This window comes from Pongo abelii, chromosome 3 (assembly GCF_028885655.2).
Source record: "Pongo abelii isolate AG06213 chromosome 3, NHGRI_mPonAbe1-v2.0_pri, whole genome shotgun sequence".
NCBI classification, from domain to species: domain Eukaryota; kingdom Metazoa; phylum Chordata; class Mammalia; order Primates; family Hominidae; genus Pongo; species Pongo abelii.
The window spans coordinates 94894840-94910581 of NC_071988.2; the positions used below are offsets into that span (position 1 = coordinate 94894840).

At 39.7% G+C, this 15742-nt stretch overlaps 1 long non-coding RNA gene across 2 annotated transcripts in view; it reads right to left on the reverse strand.

Moving 5' to 3' along the window:
- LOC129059003 (uncharacterized) overlaps positions 1-15742 on the reverse strand; it is a 65795-nt gene that overhangs the window by 17137 nt on the left and 32916 nt on the right. For both annotated transcript variants that reach the window (XR_010139723.1, XR_010139724.1), the window contains 2 exons: positions 4690-4843; positions 3235-3386 (listed from right to left, as the gene is read on the reverse strand). This is a non-coding gene — a long non-coding RNA (uncharacterized LOC129059003). The remainder of the gene's footprint in view (positions 1-3234; positions 3387-4689; positions 4844-15742) is intronic.

Sequence of the window (15742 nt, forward strand, 5' to 3'; positions counted from 1 at the left end):
TTGTAACCCTGAGAATCAGGGTGACTTAGTCTGGTGCTTAGGTGTACGGAAGTGTGCAACCTAGCACCTAGAACCTTTCCTGTGTTAATGTCTTCATTCATCACCCACCACTGCTTGTATAATTCCATTACAAGCTATGATTCACAGTCTGGAAGGAAGCAAGGGATAGAGTGGCCTATGCTTTCTTTTCCATACACCAACTACAACCTGCTGACATTCCAACACCATTTGAATCAATAACTGGCAGAGAGAGAAAAGGATTGGGGAAAAATTAAGTCTCTGTAGGAGGTTCATGGTGATCATAACCCTACAGGGACCTTAGCATTGTCAAGTGTGCCTGTAAGGGCCTGGCTTTCCCATTTCAAGTCCAATATTTTGTTATATGCAAGATTATCCAAGATTCAGAAATCTTTGCAATAATAATTATTTAAGAAAGATTTATCTAAATGTCTTTATTTTCAGGCTATTTTAAAGTTTCGTAGTATTTGGATTCTATAACACTAACAACACTAATAAGGCTTTTTTTTTTTTTCTGTTCTAAGCAACATAAACAAGGAGATACTAGTCTTTAACCACTCTGGATATAAATAAAGCTAAACTGAAGCATTCTCTACTCCCCTTCATTTTCCTTCCCACTTTTGAACTAGTTGGAGTTTTGTCTAACAGTATTCTAATCGCTTTTGTTTGTGCAACAAAGAAAACATTAAAATTTGTATAATTTCTGGGCAGAACTAATATGTTGTACTTCAAGGCTTTTTTATGTTTAACTTTATGAATGTAACTTTTTTGTTTAAAGTAATATTGATGTCACAAACATTTTCAAATTCAGTAGATACTAAAAATTATTATAATTTTTTTTGAAATGGAATTTTGCTATAGTGCTCAGGCTGGAGTGCAGTGGCTACTAAAAGGCATGATCCCACTATTGGCCAGCAAAAGAGTTTTGACCTGCTTAGACTCATGAGAGTCTGACTTCTTGGAAGCTGTCATGCGAAAGCTGCGCCGGTGACTGGCTTCCCTGATCCTGCCCTGCTCCAGTCTGAGCCTCACTGACTCCGAGTGTTCGGTGTTTTAGCTGTGGAAATGAGTTGATAATTTGCATAGGCTGGCTCATCCTTTCTTGGGCAAACTGGTGGTTCCCCTGCTCCTGGGAGGTCACCATATTGATGCCAAACTTAACGTGGACACCCAATTGGCATAGTCCACTATAGCCCAGAACTCCTGGATTCAAGTGATCTTCCTGGCTCAACCTCCCAAGTAGCTGGGATTACAGGTGTGTGTCATCACACTCAGCTAGATTTTTTTTTTTTAATTTAAAAATGTTACTGCACAGCGTTAGCACATTTTAACAAGAATTTATTTGTACCCAACACCATGCTTAGCACTTAATGGGCATTCAATAAACATTAATTCAATGGATGAATGAAATACTACAAAAAGCAAATTAATCACAGAATCCCTTTTAAAAACATGAATGAAAGCACTGCAGTGATTATGTTGCAGGTAAATTCATGATATTTTCTATCATTGGTGTATTTTGGTGAATTAATATTATAAGATCAATTCATAAAATCTTCAAAGAAATGGTTCTCTAGAAATAATTCAGTTTTTTGTCATTCTGTAATTTTGGCCAACTGTTACTAGAAAACGTTTTCATTTGTGTCTGTCTGTATGGTACAGCTTTTTAGGTTTTCTGAAGTCCAGCACAGACTTGAATAATGTTGAGAGTGTTTCTTTTGGCTGAGACATAGAATTGTCCACTTTTTACTAGAATGGCAGGTTAGAACGCCTGAGTTTTAATTGATTGGTTATTAAATTATTGCATATTCTTAGTAGAATATGCAATATTAGTAAGAGGCTAGAACTCAAGAAAATGTCACTGGGATTGTTCAAGATAAATCTTATCATGATATTTCAGGAGGGAGGGGAAAAAGGTCTTGTTTTATCCCACACTTAATATTGTTTATAGGTAAGAACTAGCTGAAATGTGTCTTGCTTATGGCTGATTCTTTTTTGTTGATTAAATATCTATAAGCCATCCATTAATTATTGATCATCCATGGGGTACATCACTGAATGTTCGCTTTTGAGTTCAGCTCCCTGCACATGTGTTCATGTACCATCATTGTGCCCCGTTGATCATGGTGTTAATAAAGGAAGAAAACAATCAGAATTGGATGGCCTCATAAAGGCTAGGTAACAATTCCAATGAAATTAGAGAAAAACATGTACTTAGGGAGTACGCTCCCATGGCCTGCCTTGATTTTTTTCATTACCGGGAAGGAAAACTGTCTTCTAAGCCTAGCCAGTCCAAGCTTGCCTTAAAATATAAAATTTATTTCACAGGGTTCCTAAAAAATATGGAGCCACCATGAGTTCTTTTATTTTCTGTTACTATAGAAATTGTTAGCACTTGTAAATGAAGTTACTAATGTACAAATTATTAGCGTATTTTGAAAGACTGTCTCAATACCTAGAAGTTTAACATGTAAAACGAAACAAGAGCACTTTAGGGAAACTGCACATTGCTCCCTGACTTCATGTGATTCTGGGAAGTTGAATGAACAATGGTTTTCCTGAATTTAGTAGATTTAGGTTTAGACTGGACATGTCATGTGTGTGAAAGCAGATGTGGTTAATAGGGTAGTGGATAGAACAGAATTCTTCCCCAAAAGAGCTTCTATTAGGTCATATTCAAAGGAACTTTTCTTCCCGTGATACCATATTCGCGCTGACACAAAATTTCACCTTTTTTCCTTCTTACCCTCTTCCAGAAACACAAATAATTTTTATGTGAAGAAAATGTTTACCAAAATTCTAAGGTAAACCTTATATAGCTTCCTCTATGTCATTTTGTGGCTCCTAATGGCAAAGTTAAGGAGAGAAGTTTCTGCAATTGTGACTTATCTACAGATAAACAATGCCTTATTATTATTATTCTTGAGGCATCTGTGAGGGAAAATTCAATGAGGAAAGGGGATCCAAAGGGAGATTTTAAAAAATCCTTGGGAAATTCCACACGTGGTCAAGGGGCTCATACCCATGACTCCTGAGGCATGTCAGCCAAAGACATTGCACAGGATTTTATACGGAGTCACCTCTCTGGAATCTGAGATCTGAATGGAGCCTGGAGAAGGAAGTTGAGTGTCCTTGGTCACAGTTACCACTTGCTTGCTGAGCCAGAGGACTTCTGGAAGAGTTCCTCTCTTCAGGAGATTTTTTTTATGTACTCACCATATGTGAGGATTTTAAGATCCAATTCAGACCCTGTTACACAGAGGTCACCGTCCAGAAGGGAGACACAAGAAATCACTTATGATACAGCACATTGGACTAAAGCGGTGATTCTTAAGTTCTGGTGCCTGGACAAGCATCATCAGCATCACCTGTGGGCGAGTTGGAAAAGACAATTTTGGGGGCCTCCTTTTCCATTCTGAAGCAGACATGGTGGGAGTGGAATCCAGTGAGCTGTGTTTCAGCAACCCTTCCAGGGGATTCTGACATACTGTAAAGTCTGAGAATCCACTGGGCTAAAAGGAAGCCTCCTGGCATGAGGAGAGAGTTGTTCTGGAGGCCTTAAATAACATGGGAGTTATTTAAGGTTGAGGACAAGGTTGAGAAGCTGATGATGCCTAGACCTTTTAAAGGATTAATAAGTTTCTTGAGAAAAAAAAAAGCCAGCAGAGGGAAGAAGAATGGAAAAGCTAAAGCTGAGGGTGACAGGGAGGAAGATAGACCCAGAGAGGAGTCTGGAGAGGCCAGAAGGGGCCAAGTGGGGAGAGAATTTTATCAGGGCCAGGAGTATAAACTGTATTATGAAGACCATGGCACTGGGGTAAACGCTGAAGGCTAAAGTCTGGGAAAGACACACTCAGATTTGTAGAAAATCTATAAAAATTTCAGATTTTAAAAAGCTCACTTGGCAGAAGTGAGTGAAAAGTGGAGGGGAGGAAGCTCAAAGTTGAAGCAGTTAGGAGATTTCTATGGTGATCTTGGGCCAGGGAAAGCAGGACTCACCTAGCACAGGGGGCTAGGAAGGGGAAGGGTCCCAAACAGGAGAACAGTTGAGAAAAGGGAGTTGGTAGAACCTCATGTTATAATACATCACAGAAGCTAAAAATCACGAGGTAGAATACTGACTGGCAGCAAATGCCGATGAGATTGGAAAGTGAGACAGGCAGAGAACATAAAATGGTATGCCCCATATAATGCCAATTTAAAAATGTATGTACATGAATACACATGTAATACTGAAAGATGTATATTAAAATTTTTATCTCTGGGTAGTGAGATTACAGCCAATTTTTATTTCCTTCTTTATATTTTATTTTCCAAATTTGCTACACTAAAAGAGAACCATATTATAATAAGGAACTGCAAGTGTTAAAGAAGGAGGGAGGGAGGAAGGAAAGAAGGAAGGGAGGGAGGGAGGGAGGAAGGAAGGAAGGAAGGAAGGGTTATATTTGAGAGCTGAATGGGATAATGTATGGGAAGTCAGAATGGTTCCATAAATAGACGGAAATTACAATTCCTGCAGGAGCCTTTTAAACTTAACCTGCCTTAAAAATTTCCTACAAATCCAGCCTGACAGGCTGTGACAGAGAGCTGAGGTATTTAGCGGGTAGCAGGAGGGGCACTGGACATGCGAGGAGCCTGAGCTGGGGCAGTCGGAAGGGAGGGACTACCCACCTGTCCAGCCACTCCTTTCACAAGAAGGGGATGTGTACACAAGGAAGAAGGTCTTGTGAATCTAACTTCTTGGAGGCTGTCAGACGAAAGCTGTGCCGGTGACTGGCTTCCCTGACCCTGCCCTCCTCCAGTCTCTGAGCGTTCAGTGTTCTAGCTGTGAAAATGAGTTGATAATTTGCATAGGTTGGAACACAGTTGTGCTAAAGACATACTCTTTGGTTACCTTGGTAGTTACTTATTTTTTTTTCTGGTCCCATTTCCCTGCCATAGGATATAATACACAGCTCTAAAAAACAATACACAAAAATAATGTAAGAAATCTATGGGGTAATAGGGTATGTTTGATCTAATGGGGAGGGAAGTAGCTTCACTAGGTGATTATGGGAAGGTTTAGGATCATGTTATTCATGAAGAGGAAACAAGCAGCGAGAATTCCAGGAAATCATCATAATAAAAAAAAGAGTTCCAGGAAATCATCATAATAAAATGGCTACTATCATTTATCACTATACTAAGCATTTTACAAATATTGTTATTAATGCTCACGACAACTCATTTCCATTGTTTTTTTCATTAAAGTCAGCATTTACACATGAGATAAACTGGGGCCTCAAACACTAAGTGATTATAAGTGTCAGAGCCTCAATTTGAATAAAGACTTTTATTCGGTACTAAGAGTTCTGGAGGCAGATGATGGTGACGGTTGCACAACAATGTGAATACTTAATATTACTGAACTATACATTCAAAAATGAATGAGATTATAAATTTTATGTTGCACATATTTCACTACAATTAAAAAAGAAAGTCTATACATTGTACACTACATTGCTACATATTCCAAAGATATTTTGATGTTACTATTTTGATAGACCCCACATTAAGGAAATGCCTGCTTTCCCTTAAAGGGAAAGAAAACAGGGTCCTAATACCCTCCGTAAAGTGGCTCAAGGAACCTCAGCATAGGTTTCCTTTCTGTCTCTTTTCTTCCCCTCTCCACCTTTTAAAAAATTATTCTCCTTCTGTCCCTTCTCACATCCTTCTTTCACCTTTCCTCACCCTGAACAGATGGATAGACTGCCTTCCTTCCCAACACACACACACACACACGCGCACACACACACACACGGAGTCCACAGCCACAAGTGTCTCTGACCAGCCAGTGTTGCTGAGGCTGCACCTCAATCTTCATGGTGTTCACAAACTAAGGGGATTCTGATCAAGTCCTCTTGATCCTAACACTATAAATGGAAGAAGAAACAGGTTTGTTTTAACCTGGGAGGCCTAATTTCTTTCTTTCTTTTTTTTTTGTCTTTTTCTTTTCTTTGAGATGGAGTCTTACTCTGATATCCAAGCTAGAGTGCAGTGGTGCAATCTTGGCTCAATGCAGCCTCTGGCTCCTGGGTTCAAGTGATTCTCCTGCCTCAGCCTCCTGAGTAGCTGGGATTCCAGGTGCCTGCCACCACGCTCAGATAATTGTTGTATTTTTAGTAGAGATGGGATTTTGCCAAGTTGGCCAAGCTGGCCTTGAACTCATGACCTCAGGTGATCCACCCATCTCGGCCTCCCAAAGTGCTGGGATTATAGGTGTGAGCTACTGGGCCCTGCTGGGAGGCCTAATTTCAGAGACGTGGAAGTTCCAATGAAGATGAAACTGGGAGGAGGTGGATGCAGAAAATGACAAGCTCCAGTGTTTAAATCCAACAAAAGCACACACACACACATACACAGAGGAAATGAGCAAGTGAACTGGTACCATTCCACAGAAATGAGAGAAACTGAGGAATAGAGGACAACGTGCTTGCCTAAGATTCTGGCTGCATTTCCTGAAACTCTCCCAGCCTTACCTTTCAGCAGTTCTTCTGTGGATGGGAGTGTGACAGTGCTGCCTTCTGACCACAAGGTGGGGCTTATACTGGGATATACTGACTATCAGAAGGATTTCTTGTTTGAGCCTTTTCCTTTTAGAAATCTTTCTATATTGACAACTAGATATGATTAAGGGCTTACTACACGTTACCTTACCAAGCTCCAAGATTCCAAAAACATCCAAGTTGGAATTTGTGCAGAGCTTAAGACCTGTACTTGGACACTTACTTACCACAGAAAAGAGAAAAATGTGTCATTTTTCTCTTTCTGAATTTCTTTTTCCCTCACTGTGGTATATTTATTAAGGTAGATGGTGGCTTGCTGTGTTTTAAGTTTCTACTACAGAGCCCCTGTGAAGGTCAAGATGGGCCTGAGTCATCGCCTTTCTCTTCTTATTCTTCTTTTTAAATAATATCAATATTTTAAAGAGAAAGAAGAGATGTCACAACAAAATTATAAAACTTTTACAAATACATTAACTGCCTATATTTAATAAATTAACATGTTTAGATTGCACAAATATATTGCAATGTATTTGTGGTATTAAAAGCATAAGCACTTCGTAGTACATTCAGATTCTATGTTCAGGACAGGATAAGATTTTAAAGTTAAGTATTATGTGTCTTCTGTTTTCAATCTTATCAAAATATCTCTGGCTGGCAGCTTGACCTTATTTGTTAATAACACTGAAGATCAGCTTTAAGGGTTTTTGTGAATGCAAAGCCCTGGACAAATATACTCCTCCCACCCCACCCATTTGATGAACTGTTTACAAACCACAGATGTCACTGAATAGATTTAATGGAGGTGAGGTCACTGGGCATGTTTCACTCTTTTAAGCACAAAATTCAGACCCATCAGAAACTTTTCCTGTTGCTCTTGCAACCTTATTTACTAAGCTTAAAAGAGTTTTGTCAAATTAGTTTTCAAGACTTGGCCCACTGGGACATGAACACTAAGTGGGCTGCCAGAGCTCTACCCAGGCTGGACTTTATTCTGCAGAGGGAAGAGAGCTCAAGCTTTGGGGCCAGAGACCTGGGTGCTGATTTAAATTCAGGTTTGGGTCCAGCTGCTTGCTTGCTATGTGTGTACAATTTTAACTCCCCGAGCCTGTTTTCTTAAACATAAAAATGGAGATAATAGCACCAAACACATAAATTTGTGATGAGAATTCAATGAATTAACTTTTATAAAGAACCCAGTACAGGAACTGGAAGACAATGAATATCACCCTGCCCCCACCCCTCTATCTGCCTCCGTGCCTCCTCATTATTTCCACCACCAGCCAGAGCCACTGGGTCACACAGCTATGGGCCTAATTGCCCAATTGAGGATATCCACGGAGGATGTGGTCAGAAGAGCTCTATCAAGCAAGAGTTGCCCCATATTCAAATAATTCTGCAACTTTAGTTTAGTTGCTCCATCCTTCCAAATGCTTACACCTGAAGTCCTCATCATCTGTGACTTTTGTCTTTTTCTCATGTCCTATACCTAATCCTTCAGGGTTTTGTGCTGTCTCTACCTTAAATTATCCAGAATTTGACCACTAGTCACCACGCTTGTCTAATATAAACAATTGTCATCTCTCTCCTGGATTTCCATCATGCCCTCTAACTGGTTATCCTGCTTTGCTCCCCTTCCTCCTGACATACTCCTTTTTACCCTAGCTGTCAGAGTGTCAGATCATGTCACTGATTTTCCAAAGGCACTACAATGGTTCTCCCCACAGAGTGAAAGCTGGAATCCTTGCGATGACCCACAAGGCTTATCTGTTGTGGCCACCTGCTGTCTGTCCTCCTTTCCCATTCACCAGCTCTCCCTGCTCCAGACACACTGGCCTCCTTACTGCTCCTCATACACGCCAGGCATGCTCCCAACTGACTGTTAACTCTCACTGTCCCTTTGACTGGAATGCTCGCCCACATAGTCAGGGCCAACTCCTACTTTCTTCCATTTGTAGCTCGGCATCAATCTCTCAAGGAGGCTTCCTCTGACTCTCCAATGCTGCAGTCTGCTCACTCCTCACACACCTGACCCCCCTAATTCCCCCATCTGCTTTATGTTTATTTTTCCATAACATTTATTCACCGAAGGTACTTCCTAACGGTAGGCATTTCTATTTGTGATATTCATTAACCTTTCCCAAGCGCCTAGAAAAGTGTTTGGGATATAGAAAGTGTTCTGTAAATATCTGTTAAATGGATGAGTGACGGGAAAGTTAAGCCTCTCTACATATATTTTCAAGCAATATTCACTAAGTTTGATGCTTTTGCTTCAGAGCAAATCAGTTGGGTTTATTTCCTTCTTTCTTACTTTTTTTTCTTAGTTATTTTTCCAACTCCAACCACATTACTTGTTTCACAAAACGGGTCAAACGGTTGCAACTTGTCTGAGAGTCATGAGGAAATCGAGCAAGAGGAAACGGTGTCGGCAAGAGAAGAGCGCAGGAAGCATTTCCTTCTGTTCTTGGGGGCAGGGAATAGGAGTCTGATGGTAATGCACACCATCCCCATGGCCTCCAATTACAGCTCCTTACTTCATTGAACCCATGCCCTTCTCCTCTTGGTTGAAGAGAAATTTGCAAATGGCAATGTTTAGTTAGCCACATTGAAGGACGAGTACATATTCTCTTACAGTTTTGCTAAATCTGAGAGTTGGGTAAGTGTCCTCTTCTGCTACAAGTGGGCAAGTTTCCCAGAGGAAGTTCTCCATTTCACATACCTTAGCTTACAGGATAATAAAACAGTCAGAAGAGCTGTATAGGCAAACCCCATCATTTTACAAATGAAAAACCTGGGGTCTTGATAGGAGGGACTGGTCCTTCTACTGGATTATGATATCCCTCTCCCCTCACTGAATCAGGATTCTCTTCTCCAGTCTTCTAAGTCTAATCCGGCAGGAAAGGAGGGGAGAAAGAAGATAAATGTGCTCAGAGGAAAGTCTGTAAGACTTACAGACACATGAGAGAAACCCCCTGAGACAGCACAGAATTCTGGACTCTCTGCTTAGGTTCTAATCCTAACTCTGTTTCCTACTTGCTGGATGACCTTCTGCAAGTTATTAAATACTTAACCTAAGTTTGTTTTCTCCTCTTTTAAATGGGGATATTTAATGCTAAAATATAGGGTTATTGTGAATATTACAAAAAGAAAACATGAAGTACTCAGTAATAAGATTCTGTAAGTACAATTATTCTTGAGTGAGAATTTTGTATACCCATTGCTGAAGCCCAAGCAAGTCAAACGTAGAAAAGAAATGTGCTATTTTTAACTTTTCTCATTAACCTTGGCTTTCTAGTACCTGCTTCATTTATCTCTGGGTCTCTTGATGATGTGCTTTCATGGTCCTGTTTTTCTGGCTGGGTGTGTTATTTCTTACCTACCTCCCCCACCCACCCTTCCCATTTTGCTTTTATATCCAGCTTTGTAGGAGATGGTGCCAGTCGTGTTTTCCAGGTCCACCTCCCACTCTTGGGGGAAAGGAAGTGCATAAAAAGTTCATCCAGCAAGTTTGGAGAAGACAGCTTTTCCTTTGTTTCAAAACTCCAGTAGCATCTGTGAGTGGTGATTTCCTCCTTCCTGGTTTAGGGACCCCATGGAGTGATTTAATATAGACAAGTAAGGTGATGCAGTCAAAAAACATTCTAAATGAGTTTTGAGATAAATGCTAGATGAGAGAATAAGCCACCTAAAAATGAAAAGGGCTCAAATCTGGAAATCAGATAATTTGGGGGCACCAGATTATACTGAAAGATATAAAGAAATTTTATGTCCTTATTTTGCCATAAATTTGAGGAATGCTGAGAGATTGGCCAGTATCTCAAAACTCATACACAATCTGAATTATTTTTTAATTTTGTTTTCTTTTTATATGAAATAATTATGTAGCTTTTCTTGAAATTATATATCTATTTTGGGGAAATGAAGAGAATTATGGAAGAACTAAAATGTAACCCTTCTCTTCAGCCTCCTTTTGCCATTGACACTGCTTTTCAGTAGATTTGTGAAGGAGGCTGCCTCAGGTGAAAGTAGTACTGAGTTTTGATCTTTTTCTAGGTGGATTTGAGTCTTACTCCTACAGATGACAAGAATATGAAAGGTCTCTCATATCTGGACTTTATATACCATGAGGGTTCTCCTCCTCCTCATTCTGCTCCTTATCCATCTCCATTTCCTCTTTTGAAAACTTCAAAAAACGTTTTCTGAATTCTGTCCAGGACATATCCAGAAAGAGCAAGGACCAGTCAGAAAATGCCACTTCTCTTTCAACTGATGTGACTTAAAGGTAGTATACATAGGATTAGCTCATTATTGTCAAATGTAATGCCTCCACCTTACCCTTTACTGATTTTAGCCCTTAGGGGTTTATAAGGGAGTTCAGTAAACTCCCTGAAACTTTATGCCCAGCATTCATCCTTGAGGCTGAGCGGAAGGTATAAAACTCTCATTATATTTTCAAAGACTTAAATGGTTAAAATAAGAAAGATTAAGAACCATTGAGATAATACTTAAAATGGAAGCTAAACTGTTTAGTCTCAGCACAGTCAAGGTTAATTAGACAAAACCTATGGAACACCATTTATATTCACTCTCTGGCCTCCAGAAACACTCTCTGAACTCTCCATAGTTCTGTGAAATGCAGTTGATGGGAAAGAGGAAGCAGCAGAGCCCCTCCCCAGTGGTGGGCTTCAGTTGCCAGGACTTCCTGCATGCTGCTCACCATCCTTTATGCTACTGTTTCCTAACCTGTTATTTCTTACCTTTGCCTTCAAGGAGCCTAGAAGAGATCAGATGGTTAATTCACCAGTAGAATGAAACTGCTGTTTGGCTGCACGGTTTACTGCTTTATCTATCCACCACTGCTAAATTAGAGCACTAACTAAAACTGTATTTTCCGTGCTAAGTTCTTCTCTGTTCATGAAAATAAAATAAGTGTCCCCAAGGGAGAACAAAAACAAAGATAAGCATTTTCGTTTTCTTTCGTTGACATTGTTCTTGTTTGGATAGGTTGTAAGAACTGGGAAATTTCTGCTTTCGTTCAAGAAATGTTTGTGGAACATTGTTACATGCAGGCACTAATCTGGAAGCTGGAACACAGTCTAAACAAAGCAGCTGTAGTCTCTGATTTTGTGGAATTTCCAGTCAAGTGGGTGAGACAAATATCAATAAATGGTTACACAAATGGGTGGAGAGCTCATCATTTCAATGGAATCCATCAATGTGGAATGTCTATGTGGGTTAAACTTTGTCTTAAATACTTCAGTCACTCCAAGGCCAAAGTGAGGAGAAAGATGCAGTTAAGATGAAGCTCACACTGTGAAACAAAAACTTTAAAAATAAAAGTTTTAAGAGAGTTGTGAGAAACAAAATATAGAAATTATAGCATAATAACTGCTTTTTTTCCCTAAGTCACTTTCTTCAAGTTGCTAAGAGTTTTATCGCAACTGAGCTTTTAAAAATTTTACATTTATAAAAATAATAGATCAAAATAATAAAGAAACTTTTGAGAAAATAAGAAAAATATCACTACATATCACTATAGAATCATAACCACCTTTGAACCAGCATGAAAACTTTTCTTTTTTCCCCTAGTCATTTGACTTATTGCTTGGTGTGAGTCTTGTTTACCACAAGACACAATTAAATGCACGCATCAGTTCACTCATTTCTAAAATAGCAACTTCCCTTTTTGCCAAGTGATCTCATATCCTATCTTTTTGGAAAGAAATCCTAGTAACACCTAATGTGATCACTGTCGTGTCAAAGATACCTTTTTTTGTGTAAACATTGGAGTAAATAATGCCTAAATGTTTTAGAATAAATCTAATTAAGAAATTAGGTCTACGCATAATTTTGTTTTACTTTTATTTTTTTCTTGAGACAGGCTCTCTGTCATCCAGGCTGGAGTACAGTGGCATGATGACAGCTCCCTGCAGCCTCGACCTCCCTGGCTCAAGTGATCTTCCCACCTCAGCCTCCTGAGTAGCTGGGACTACAGGCATGCACCACCACGCCCGGCTAATATTTGTATATTTTTGTAGAGACAGAGTTTCATCATGTTGCCCAGGCTGGTCTTGAACTCCTGGGCTCAAGTGCTCCACCTGAATTGCCTTCCAAATTACAGGCATAGCCACTACAGCGAGCCCTTTTTTTTTTTTTTTTTTTTTAATAAATTTAACAAAGAAAAGGAATAGCTACAAGTAAATATTTACATTTGATTTTTTTTTTCATATTGAAGATTGGCTGATCTTAGCTTTTCTAAGTCCTTAATAAATGCCTGTTTACACAACTGGTGTCTTCCCCTAAACCTAAACTTCAAACTTCAAACTCCAAACTCCACCGATTTGGATAGTATTAGAAATGGCATTCATATTAATGGTTATATTATAGTACATTTTTTTTTTACATGTGAATGCGAATGGAATTATTAGGCATTAAAAAAGAAAGCTTATATAGTGGAAGAAAATAAAGCATCTAGACATAAGCTTTAAGAGATCTATTGTGTTAATACAGCTTTACTTTTTGAGTGGTAAGCTTTTAAAAAGAAATGTAGTCCTCTAACTCCAGGAAAAGATAAGGGTGACTGAAGTGATAGTCTAGAGGAAAAAGATGCAGACATTTATTGAGTACCTCCAATGTGCCAGGTGCCATTCTGGGCATTTTCATTATGTTTCCTCATTTAATTCTCATGGTGATCCTTTGGAACTGTGTTATTCTCATTTTTACAGATGAGGTAACTGAGACACAGTCAGATTAAAGAACTGCCTATGATTGTTTGGCTAATAATAAGTGGAGGGGTGGGGCTTGAAGGCAGGTTTGTCTTATTCCAACACCCATACATACCCTTAAATTTAAGTTATTCTGACTTGATGTTGCTCAAATCCAATGTGTTCAGCTGTTTGGCTTCTCCAATTACCAAGATTTTTCTTTAAAAGATAGGACACTTTTAGCAACACGAACCAACTTTGCTCAGTATTGTTACAAACTGTTAACTGGAGACATTTGAATTTGGAGATGGAATTGAAATGGTCTTGAGGTACTAGAGAAGATCAAGTTATCACATACACAAAGTACAGGGCTAAGAGCAAGTTTTAAATCTTTCCACTAACTCTGACTTTTATTGACTAAAATTTTGGTGGGCAGTATGTTTATGTTTATGACTCTTAACACTAACAACATCGTAAGTCAAACTCACTAATATATGTTAAGCATTCTGTTTATGATTCTTTTAACCTAGAGGATTGCTGAGCTGGGACTAATTTCCTCAAAGGGGAAAAAAACCCAGGTGAGAGCTGAGACGTCTCCTGAGACTGAGAAATGCAGCTCTCAAGGGATCTCAGATTTTAGCAGCAGGAGTTGAACAATGGGCATAGAATCAGCTTGCCCAAGATCTCCTGATTAATAAACCATGGAACAAGATTTAAACCCAAGTTCATTTCACATCAAAGCTCATACCACATTTTGCCCACCACATTTTGCTTTGTTATATGAATACAACTTTGTTCAGGCTTACAAAAAAGTCCTAATTCTAACATTCCCATGGCGTGGGTCGGAGGGGATTTAGATGATTTTGCATAGCTAAGAAACACCCAGTTTCATGGAGTATGATGGAAGAGTTATGTACCAGTATGGGAAAAGTAGAGGCCATCTTTGTCTTTGTTCTTTCTGTTTTGAGTCGGAGTCTCGCTCTTTCACCCAGGCTGGACTGCAGTGACGCTATCTCGGCTCACTGCAAGCTCCGCCTCCTGGGTTCACGCCATTCTCCTGCGTCCGCCTCCCGAGTAGCTGGGACTCCAGGCGCCCGCCACCGCGCCCGGCTAATTTTTTGTATTTTCAGTAGAGACGGGGTTTCGCCGTGTTAGCCAAGACGGTCTGGATCTCCGGATCTCCTGAACTCGTGATCTGCCCGCCTCGGCCTGCCAAAGTGCTGGGATTACAGGCGTGAGCCACCACGCCCGGCCATCTTTGTTCTTTCTTGAACTCTTCCCTTTCTTGGGTGATAGACTTCGTCAACGTCTAATGAGGATTTCTAGGTGCTATTCTCTGCTCATCAAATGATTCTTATGGCTCAGGAGCCGAATGGGACGTAAATAAACAGTTAAGTCTCATGAACTCACTCTGCATTCATCTCTAGAAGATGACAAAACATTTGTATTTATGTGTAGCGTGGCACTTTAGTTAAACTTTGTACCCCACTTTACTCTATTTTAAAGCAGAATATCCTTAAAAAGGATACTTAGTCCTGCTTTTTTCCACCTAAGCCCATTTAGTCCTTCTACTCATTATGCAAGGCCTCAAATCGTTATCTTTACAAAAGTGAGACAAGATAGAACCAATGCTCCTGTAGTCACTTCATCTTTGTCCATCCCCACTTCTGATGGAGAGGGTCCTAGGACATAATGCACTGAAGGTTACATTGTGAGAGATGAACAACAGTTGCAAAAGAGGTCTTTTTGCCTTGGAAAGACTTCATTCTTAAAAAAAAATGTGAGCATCAAGGTTAAGTAGAACTCATTAGCTCAACCTTTAAGGATGATATCAGGATAAAGGTGGGCCCATGAGAAGAGAATGAGAGGGAGATACAGTGACATGAAAATAAGGAGGAAAACGAGGTGTCTATGTAAGTGGGGCTCACCACAAAACAAAGGCAACCCTTAGGGAAAAGCAAAGAAGTCTTTGCTTCTTTGAATTCTGCATGTTCTGCCTCAGAACTCTGAATGGCCTAGTGATGCTGTATGAGTGAGTCTTAATGACAGTGAACTGAATCAGTCACGCCAGGTTGTGTCCATGTGAGAATGTGTCTTTGCTAAACATGCCAACATCACTGAAGCAAAGAAACTTGGAGTTTTCTTTAAGATATAGGTCTTTTTTACATATCCGGCCCAAGCTTTCTCTTCTTGTCACTCCACGCACTGTGTTCCATATGCTAAATAGTTTGAGGAACCCAAATGGGCCATGTTCGCCTACATTTCATTGTCCTGTACTTCCTGTCCTGTACTAGCAAAGCAGTCCCATTGGTCTTTCTTCTCCTCATTAACAATATAGGTAACACTTTTGAAGTTGTTTCTTCAGAAAACCTTCATTCATCAAAACTGCCTCAAAGATCATGTTTGTTTGATTCCAGGACTTCCTGTAATTACCTGTATTGTAACACTCATCACTGTATTTTACTTACTTGTATAACT